The 10,361-nt window shown below is 40.7% G+C and overlaps 1 non-coding gene across 1 annotated transcript; it reads left to right on the top strand.

Annotated features, from left to right (window-relative positions):
* The first annotated feature begins 5,496 nt into the window (after window positions 1–5,496).
* TRNAE-CUC (transfer RNA glutamic acid (anticodon CUC)) lies at window positions 5,497–5,569 on the top strand. The gene has a single exon. It is a non-coding gene; the product is annotated as a tRNA-Glu (tRNA).
* Window positions 5,570–10,361: the final 4,792 nt, after the last annotated feature.

Here is a 10,361-nt window from a genome sequence, read left to right as displayed (position 1 = left end):
GTATCTGCCTTATCTTCACTGTGCTGCTTCCAGACGCTATCTGACTCTAAAAAGAACCCACTCCAGGTTACATAAAACAAACAACTACACAGAATCTCTACCCAGGAATTCACAGTGCATATTTGCACAATGAACTCACTCCCCCGTCCTCTCTGCCCACTTGGCTTCTACGTCACTCACATTTGGGTTCCCGTGCCAACACCTCTGGTTTCCGTAGTCTGCTCTCACGGTGGATTAACAACCCACAATACTAATCAGGAGAATGGACATGTGACCAAACACACTCCACTGGTTTTCAGAAGGTGGTCCCATGCAGCACTCTGACAACTGTTGATCGCAAAGAACCAATGCTTAGAGGTTGTGAGGAAAGTATTTTGAAACCAACAAGGAATTTCTCTGACATATTAAATGTTATCTTTAAAACTCCTATGACATTTGCATGTCACTTTACATTACATCTGTGTTACTATGACATAAGCCTAAAATTTTTTTAATTACTTTTCATCAGGAACAAATGATGCTCCAGGGTGATGGGTCTCATTACCTTATGGCTTGTTGTTCTGCCAGGAAGCTGGCCTCATTCCTTCTGCTCCAAACAACCCTTAAAATGCAAATCATGATGTAGTGAAAAGATCTTAAGATGAATGAGCCTTACAGACCCTACATCCCGCTCACTGGCTGGATGACCTTGGGAAAATTCCTCTACTGTGTGAACCTCAGTTTCTTTATATGCAAAATGGGAATGTTGTAAGAATTAAGGAAAATACTTTTGCAAAGGTCCTAAACCTAAAAAGTATTTAATAAATGCTGCTTCCATTTCCCTCTTTTCACACCTTTAGGTTATTTCAAGTTTCGTCTACAAATTTTTGCTTATGTCAGGGTACCCCACTGACAATCTAAAGTGGCAAAGGAGCCAGAAATCTCTCACTGCCCTGTCCCTTTTCCTCTCTTCCTGCCATTATTTTGGTTCCTCCAGGATAACACATTTTGGATTCAACCAGTTGGGAGAGGAGGAAGCCTCTCTTTGTATCTACCAGTTTGAAAAAGCTGAAAATCTTCAAGCTGCAATCTAGTAAAAACTAGATTCTGCTTGTTAATTTAACTAACCTTCAACCCTAGGTATTGTGTATTTATGCGTAGTTGGCTTGTTTTTTCCCAATCAGGAAAATATGTGTTTTAATCCAATCATTTCTAATTTTTTGGAAAAACAAGTAATATGTGAAAATATTTATTTTTAAATCTAATAGAATGAAAGAATTTCAGATGAAGAATAATTCTTCTCTATGTCTGCTTCCCCACCTATCCTATCCCTCAGTCTTCTCCTCGAGGCAACCAAGAGTATTCAATTCCTACACAGCTTACCAGAAATATTCTGTTTATATAAAAGCAGCAAAATAGAAATCAACATTGTTTTAGATAGATGCAGATATAGATATAGGTAAGAATATATATATACACACATAAGGAAAGATATAAGCATCTGAATGCAGAGTTCCAAAGAATAGCAAGGAGAGATAAGAAAGCCTTCCTCAGCGATCAATGCAAACAAATAGAGGAAAACAACAGAAAAGGAAAAACAAGAGATCTCTTCAAGAAAATTAGAGATATCAAGGGAATATTCCATGCAAAGATGGGCTCGATAAAGGACAGAAATGGTATGGACCTAACAGAAGCAGAAGATATTAAGAGGAGGTGGCAAGAATACACAGAAGAACTGTACAAAAAAGATCTTCACACCAAGATAATCACGATGGCAAGATCACTCACCTGGAGCCAGACATCTTGGAATGTGAAGTCAAGTGGGCCTTAGAGAGCATCACTACAAACAAAGCTAGTGGAGGTGATGGAATTCCAGTCAAGCTATTTCAAATCCTGAAAGATGATGCTGTGAAAGTGCTCCACTCAATATGCCAGCAAATTTGGAAAACTCAGCAGTGGCCACAGGACTGGAAAAGGTCAGTCTTCATTCCAATCCCAAAGAAAGGCAATGCCAAAGAATGCTCAAACTACCGCACAATTGCACTCATCTCACATGCTAGTAAAGTCATGCTCAAAATTCTCCAAGCCAGACTTCAGCAATATGTGAACCGTGAACTTCCAGATGTTCAAGCAGGTTTTAGAAAAGGCAGAGGAACCAGAGATCAAATTGCCAACATCCGCTGGATCATGGAGAAAGCAAGAGAGTTCCAGAAAAACATCTATTTCTGCTTCATTGACTAGGCCAAAGCCTTTGACTGTGTGGATCACAATAAACTGTGGAACATTCTAAAAGAGATGGGAATACCAGACCACCTGACCTGCCTCTTGAGAAACCTGTATGCAGGTCAGGAAGCAACAGTTAGAACTGGACATGGAACAACAGACTGGTTCCAAATAGGAAAAGGAGTACGTCAAGGTTGTATATTGTCACCCTGCTTATTTAACTAATATGCAGAGTACATCATGAGAAATGCTGGGATGGAGGAAGCACAAGCTGGAATCAGGATTGCCAGGAGAAATATCAGTAACCTCAGATATGCAGATGACACCACCCTTATAGCAGAAAGTGAAGAGAAACTAAAAAGCCTCTTGATGAAAGTGAAAGAGGAGAGTGAAAAGGTTGGCTTGAAGCTCAACATTCAGAAAACAAAGATCATGGCATCTGGTTCCATCACTTCATTGGAAATAGATGGGGAAACAGTGGAAACAGTGTCAGACTTTATTTTTTGGGGCTCCAAAAATCACTGCAGATGCTAATTGCAGCCATGAAATTAAAAGATGCTTGCTCCTTGAAAGGAAAGTTATGACCAACCTAGATAGCATATTAAAAAGCAGAGACATTACTTTGCCAACAAAGGTCCGTCTAGTCAAGGCTATGGTTTTTCCCGTGATCATGTATCGATGTGAGAGTTGGACTGTGAAGAGAGCTGAGCGCCGAAGAATTGATGCTTTTGAACTGTGGTGTTGGAGAAGACTCTTGAGAGTCCCTTGGACTGCAAGGAGATCCAACCAGTCCATTCTAAAGGAGATCAATCCTGGGTGTTCATTGGAAGGACAGATGCTAAAGCTGAAACTCCAATACTTTGGCCACCTCATGCAACGAGTTGACTCACTGGAAAAGAGTCTGATGCTGGGAGGGATTGGGGGTGGGAGGAGACGGGGACAACAGAGAATGAGATGGCTGGATGGCATCACCAAGTCGATGGACATGAATTTGGGTGAACTCCAGGAGCTGGTGATGGACAGGGAGGCCTGGCGTGCTGATTCATGGGGTCGCAAAGAGTCAGACACGACTGAGCGACTGAACTTAACTGAACTGATGCATTTATAGATTCATTTTATATGAATGGAAGTATATATAAATGCAGAGCTCTTCATAATATGTCACAAAGGTTACTTCATTTCAGTATATGTAGATCTGTTTCTTTCTTTTAACAACTGCATTGTTATCACATGTATTATTATTCCATTATTTGGATGAACCATAGATTTTTTTCACTAGTTTTCTACTGATGGACAGTTTGTATTTAATATTTTTCTGTTATGTTATATCAGTATACCAGCATATGAATGTTTATGCAAAGATTTTTTTTTACAGTTCATATTTACAGTGTAGGATGTTTTGGTATAGCCCCCTATGTTAACATATACAATAAGAACTTAGTAGAGCAAAAACACTCTCCAGCAAAGGAAACTATAAGCAAGGTGAAAAGACAGCCTTCAGAATGGGAGAAAATAATAGCAAATGAAGCAAGTGATAAAGGATTAGTCTCCAAAATATACAAGCAGCTCCTGCAGCTCAATTCCAGAAAAATAAATGACCCAATCAAAAAATGGGCCAAAGAACTAAACAGACATTTCTCCAAAGAAGACATAAAGATGGCTAACAAACACATGAAAAAATGCTCAACATCCCTCATCATCAGAGAAATGCAAATCAAAACCACAATGAGATACCATTTCACACCAGTCAGAATGGCTGCTATCCAAAAATCTACATGCAATAAATGCTGGAGAGGGTGTGGAGAGAAGGGAACCCTCTTACACTGTTGGTGGGAATGCAAACTAGTACAGCCACTATGGAGAACAGTGTGGAGATTCCTCAAAAAACTGGAAATAGAACTGCCATGTGATCCAGCAATCGCACTCCTGGGCATACACACTGAGGAAACCAGAATTAAAAGAGACACATGTACTCCAATGTTCATTGCAGCACTGTTTATAATAGCCAGGACATGGAAGCAACCTAGATGTCCATCTGCAGACAAATGGATAAGAAAGCTTTGGTACATATACACAATGGAGTATTACTCAGCCATTAAAAAGAATGCATTTGAATCAGTTCTAATGAGGTGGATGAAACTGGAGCCTATTATACAGAGTGAAGTAAGCCAGAAAGAAAAACACCCATACAGTATACTAACGCAATTCAGGGGGTCGCAAAGAGTCAGACACGACTGAGCAACTGAACTGAACTGAACGCATATATATGGAATTTAGAAAGATGCAAATGATAACCCTGTATGCGAGACAGCAAAAGAGACACAGATGTATAGAACAGTCTTTGGGACTCTGTGGGAGAGGGTGAGGGTGGGATGGTTTGGGAGAATGGCATTGAAACATGTATATTATCATATGTGAAATGAATCGCCAGTTCATGGTCGATGCATGTTACAGGATGCTCGGGGCTGGTATGCGGGGATGACCCAGAGGGAGGATAAGGGGAGGAGGGAGGTGGGAGGGGGGTTCGGGAGGGGGAACTCATGTACACCTGGGGCAGAAAAAAAAAACAGCAACACTCTCATAACTAAACAGTTCTTATGAATTCTATTTTCCTGGCAATGGTCCAGATTCAAAGATTACAGAACGTTGATACATTCCAGAAGGCTACTGAGTGCAAATATTACCTAAAGAAACTATCTGTCAGTAGTAGATAAAAATAAAATGACCTTCCCCAATCCTCTCCCCACCATCGCTAAAGGAGCCAAACTTCATTGCCATAGCCCTAGAATGCCCATTACTATTGCAAAATATTGCTTGCAAGGTGCTTGGAGCATCTTAATTTTTTTGAGGTCATATACCTGTTAGAGAAGGGACTTCCCAGGTGGCACAGTGGTAAAGAATCCACCTGACAAAGCAGGAGATGTAGGCTCGATTCCCTGGAGTAGGAAACGGCAACCTGCTCCAGTATTCTTACTTGGGAAATTCCATGGACAGAGGAGGCTGGCGGGCTACAGACAATGGAATCTCAGAGTCGGACACAACTGAGTGACTGAGCATGCGCACACACACACCTGTTAGAGAAACATGAGTTCAGGACTCATTGTTCCCCAGCCCCTCCAAAAAAGGGAACATACAACTGATTTGGGGTCTCAAGTTTACACACATTACCTTTCAGACATGCAAATGAAGTGCAGTTTATTACTGATCTGGTACTTCTCATCACTGACTATGGAGCAGCCCCACTGACGATGGAGCGGGAATAAAAGAAAAGAAAGAAATTTTAGTCCAAGGACTTCCCTGGTGGTCCAGCGGCTAAGACTCTGCACTCTCAGTGCAGGGGGCCCAGGTTCGATCCCTGGTCAGGGAACTAGATCCCACATGCTACAACTAAGATCCAGTGCAGCCAAATACATAAATATTTTTTAAATTTAATAAAAAATAAATTTTAGTCCAGTTGGATGCAACAATTTAAATTATTTCTTCAGGTATTGTGCAGCCTCTCAGGATGCTCATCTTCCACCCACAAGAGACCTCCAAGGCTCTGCCTGGGCAGTCCACCTCTGGCTTCGGCCTGGAGATGATCTCAATCCTGGCCATGACAGTGGGGTCAGGTGAACTAGCCCTGGCCGTATAGCACTGGTCCTGAGTCACGGGTAACCCATCAGGTATGTATCACAGGATATTTCCAACACAAGTATAATCTCACTTATTCATATATGGAATTCTTTTAAAAGGAAAAAGGGACTCCCTCCCTCACTTCCTTCAGGTCCTTATCAAATGTCACTTTTTAAAAAATAAAATAAAATCCTTTCCTGATGACTTTTTTATTATTATTGAGGAAAAAATTTCGTATAACAGAAAATTACCCATTTTTATGCATAGTTCATTGGATTTAGATTACAACCACAATGTTGTATGGTCATCACTTCTATATAGTTTCAAATCATTTTTATCACCCCAAAAGGAGACTCCATAATCACTAGGCACTCATTTCTCATTCCCAGGTAATGACCTTTTTTAAAACTAAAAGAAACGGGAGTATTGTTATCCCCTTCCTTGCCTTATGTTTCTCCATATGACCTACCATCATCTCACACTCTAACTGGCTTTACTTATTTATCTTGTTCTTTGTCTGCTACTCCTCTTACCTCCTCTAGAATACAAATATCACGAGAAGAAAAAAATTATTTCAACTGTTTTAATCACTGTTCAATCCACAGAACCTAAAATGATACCTAAAACATACACGTAAATATGCCTTAAAAACTAAATGTATTTCTTGAATTGATCAGTGAATGGCTTTTGCCTTGTGAATCCATGAATCCACGCTAGATCACTACTTCTCTTTCTACTTACTTAAAAATTGTGTTTCCAAACCCAATCTGAAATTTATCTAGAAACTTACCAGTAAGTTCTACAGTCACTAGTTCCAAGAACAGAGAAGGAAATGGCAACCCACTCCAGTGTTCTTGCCTGGAGAATCCTGCGGACAGAGGAGCCTGGTGGGCTGCCGTCTATGGGGTCGCACAGAGTCAGACACAACTGAAACGACTTAGCAGCAGCAGCAGTTTTAAGAATGCATCTTTTTTTTTAATCTTAAAAAATAAAGGCCAGAGAGAGGATACTAAGTGAAGTAAATCAGACAAAGACGAATATCATACAATATCACTTATAACTGGAATCTAAAAAAAAAAAAAAGATACAAATGAACTTATATAAACACACACAGAGAGAGAAATAGTCTCAGACTATTGTTACCAAATATATTGTTACCAAAGGGGAAATGTAGCAGGGGGAAGTTCAGTTCAGTTCAGTTCAGTCGCTCAGTCGTGTCCGACTCTCCGCGACCCCAAGAATCACAGCACGCCAGGCATCCCTGTCCATCACCAACTCCCGAAGTACACTCAAACTCATGTCCACAGAGTCGGTGATGCCATCCAGCCATCTCATTCTCCGTCGTCCCCTTCTCCTCCCGCCCCCAACCTTTCCCAGCATCAGAGTCTTTTCCAATGAGTCAACTCATCGCATGAGGTGGCCAAAGTATTGCAGTTTCAGCTTTAGCATCAGAAGGGGGGGCAATAAATTTTGAGTTTGGGACTATCACCTATACACCACTATATATAACATAGATAATCAACAAGAACCCACTGTATAGCACAGGGGATCTACTCAGTATTCTGTAATAACTCATATGGAAAAGGAATCTGTAAAGAATAGATAGATGTGCTTGTGAAAAAGAATGGATAATTAATCACTTAGTATAGACCTGAAACTAACACAACCCTGTAAATCAACTACATTCCAATATAAAACAAAAATTAAAATCCTAAAAAAAATAAAAAATAGACCAGAGAATTCACCTCAAGCAGAATTGCATGAAGGTTTTTATTTAATTAAGAAACCAAGCCAATTTCAATCGAAGTTCAAGTTCACAGTTGACTTCATAAACTAAGATTCTACTGAATCTTGTTCTTGGAAGATTTCTGTCTCCATTAGCATAGACTGTCTTGCTCCAATCATGAAGCCCTTTTTGGGCTTCCTTTGCTAACCTTGCAATACCACTGGGAATACCCCACTGGTACTGGAAATACCCCACCAGTCACCTGGCTGAACCCCGTCAATTTGTGGACATGAAAACCAAGGCTCAGAGATAAGAAGCCCAAAGCTAACCAGCCAGCAACTACAAAAGCCATGACTCAGTTCCCCCAAAGACAATAAGCTCTCTGAGAACAAGCAATGTGTCTTATTTACCTTTCCACTCCCATTACCCAGAAGACTGCCCAACACATGGTGGTACTCAACAATGCTCACTAAATGAGTAAATGCCTCTGCAGTCTAGATGACTAGATGACTAACCAGCATAGTATTTTTCCACCAGTTTTCTACTGATGGACAAACACATTGTATTTTATATTTTCCTATTATATCAATATACTTGCATAAGGATCTTTATGCAAAGATTTTTTTACAGCTCATATCTACAGTGTAGGATGGTTTGCTATGGCTCCTGTGTTAACATACACAATAAGAATTTAGTAGAGCAAAATCACCTTCATAACTGGAACAGTTCGTGTGTGTCGCATTTTCCTGGCAGAGGTCCTGGTTCAAACAGCACAGAATGTTGGTACATTCTGCAAGTCTGATGAGTGCAAATATTACCTAAAGAAACACCTCTGTAAGCAGTGAATGAAAAATACATAATCTCTCCCGGTCTTCTCCCCATCCCCCCCCAAAGAAGCCAAACTTGATTGCCACAGTACCAGCACACCTATTACCTTCCCTAGGATGAAACTGCAGAATGATTTAACACATTTATTCCTTCAAGTTTTATTGAGATATAATTGACATAGAACATTTCATAAGTTTAAAGCATCATGATTTGATTTACATACATACTGAAATGATTATCACAGTAAGTTTAGTGAACATCATCTCCCATAGATGCAAAATGAAAGAAACAGAAAAAAATTGTGTGTGATGAGAACTCTGAGGTTTTACTCTCTTAACAACTTTTATATCGCTTCTCAGCCATTTGGCTAAGATCAAGTATAGTATATAATACACAGCAGTATTAATTACAGTGTATTCATCATGTTACATGTTACATTCCTCAGTTCAGTTCAGTTCAGTCGTTCAGTCATGTCCAACTCTTTGCAACCCCATGAATCGCAGCACGCCAGGCCTCCCTGTCCATCACCAACTCCCAGAGTTCACTCAAACTCATGTCCATCAAGTCAGTGATGCCATCCAGCCATCTCATCCTCTGTCATCCCCTTCTCCTCCTGCCCCCAATTCCTCCCAGCATCAGGGTCTTTTCCAATAAGTCAACTCTTTGCATGAGGTGGCCAAAGTATTGGAGTTTCAGCTTTAGCATCAGTCCTTCCAATGAACACCCAGGATTGATCTCCTTTAGGAAAATTCTGAAAGAGATGGGAATACCAGACCACCTGACCTGCCTCTTGAGAAACCTGTATGCAGGACAGGAAGCAACAGTTAGAACTGGACATGGAACAACAGACTGGTTCCAAATAGGAAAAGGAGTACATCAAGGCTGTACATTGTCACCCTGCTTATTTAACTTATATGCAGAGTACATCATGAGAAACGCTGGGCTGGAAGAAGCACAAGCTGGAATCAAGATTGCCGGGAGAAATATCAATAACTTCAGATATGCAGATGACACCACCCTTATGGCAGAAGTTGAAGAAGAACTAAAGAGCCTCTTGATGAAAGTGAAAGAGGAGAGTGAAAAAGTTGGCTTAAAGCTCAGCATTCAGAAAACTAAGATCATGGCATCTGGTCCCACCACTTCATGGGAAATAGATGGGAAAACAGTAGAAACAGTGTCAGACTTTATTTTGGGCTCCAAAATCACTGCAGATGGTGACTCCAGCCATGAAATTAAAAGATGCTTACTCCTTGGAAGGAAAGTTATGACCAACCTAGATAGCATATTAAAAAAAAAAAAAGCAGAGATCCCTACCTTGGTTAATCACAAATCTGAACCTTTTTTTGGTGTGTTTGCTTGTATGTTTTTATCAGCCTGTGATTTAACAGATTTCTTATCTCACCTGCTGGAAGCCAGTAGCTCCCAGACATATCTGTGCTCACACAGTTCCAGAACCGTTTCTGGGGGAGAAACTCAGCTCTGGTTTTTGGTAGAAGCCAATGAAGCGTTCAGGAATTTTCCAAAATTAAACAGCAGTCCAAACAGCACTCACTGATAATAAGTCTGTTCATCTCCAAGTTGAATTTGCTCCTGAGTTTCTGATTAGAACCTGGATGTTATCACCAGTCCAGGTTCGATGCATGATACAGGATGCTCAGGGCTGGTGCACTGGGATGACCCAGAGGCATGATATGGGGAGGGAGGTGGGAGGGGGGTTCAAGATGGGGAACACATGTACACCCGGGGTGGATTCATGTCAGTGTATGGCAAAAACCAATACAATATTGTAAGGTAATTAGCCTCCAATTAAAATAAATAAATGGAAAAAAAAAGCACACTGACAGTCAAGGCCTTTATGATGAGCTGTCCATCGCATTAGACCACACGGCTTTGATCCTGCTATTCTGTGGAAAACACAAATTGTTATTCCTTTAGTGTCACACACAGCAGTGACACCAGACCTCCAGCAGCAGTACTCCCTTTCTAGACA

This window comes from Moschus berezovskii, chromosome 27, assembly GCF_049115385.1.
Source record: "Moschus berezovskii isolate FMDL1 chromosome 27, NW_MosBer_1.0, whole genome shotgun sequence".
Lineage (NCBI taxonomy): Eukaryota > Metazoa > Chordata > Mammalia > Artiodactyla > Moschidae > Moschus > Moschus berezovskii.
The sequence above is the reverse complement of the archived record's forward strand: the minus strand, read 5'-3'. Positions and strand labels throughout refer to the sequence as shown.